Here is an 870-nt window from a genome sequence, read left to right on the forward strand (position 1 = left end):
CTGCCCTCCCAGTCCGCCCTGCAGAAGGAGCCTGACCACCTGGTCACCCTCTACCGGCAAAAGATCATACTGGTCATCTCCGGGCTCAGGTAAGGCCCCTGGGGTCCGGGAAGTCAGGCCGGTCCCCGAGTGCGGAGACGGGGTCAGTGTGTGAGCGATGGGTGTGGTGGGCCGGCACGGCCATGGCATCCTCAGCCCCATGTTGGGCGTCTTATGTGCGGCGCCAGCTCAGCCGGGTTCCGTGACCCTGAGAGGGGGCGGTGAAGGATGGAGAAAAGACAGACAAGAGAATAAAAGCTCGGTCTGGGTGGGACGCTGCCCCCTCGGACGGAGAGAGACAGCGCCAGGGCGTGGTCAAGATGGTGACAACGTTCTCGTGGGTTTCGATCCTACTCAACTACGTGCACCTGAACTCTATCAAGCCCACATCACTCAGGCACGTGGGGCCACGTGTTGGGACCATGGGTTCAAGCTCACAACCATGGCTGTTGGCTATAATTGTGCTGGGAGGGCTCTGCCCTCCAAGCTGGGACTTGCACGTGGCCATGAGAGGACTGTGCCCTCTCCTCAGTCCGAGGCTTGAACCTGTCCAAACGCTGTAGCCGCTCTCCACATGGAGGATGTGGGTGAGGGCCCAAGTGGGGGCGGTGCCAGGAGCTAAGCAGTGTGGGCAAGCTGAGGCCGGGGCCACCTTCCCCAGGACACGCTGCCCTGCTTCTTGTCCAAGAGACATTGGTAACAGTGGCACAGGCTGGGCCCTGACCCTGGTCACACTCTGAGCCCTGACCCTGGTCACACACTGGGCCCTGACCCTGGTTACACCCTGAGCCCTGACCCTGGTCACACCCTGAGCCCTGACCCTGGTCACAC

This window comes from Myotis brandtii, unplaced genomic scaffold (genome assembly GCF_000412655.1).
Source record: "Myotis brandtii unplaced genomic scaffold, ASM41265v1 scaffold2325, whole genome shotgun sequence".
NCBI lineage: Eukaryota > Metazoa > Chordata > Mammalia > Chiroptera > Vespertilionidae > Myotis > Myotis brandtii.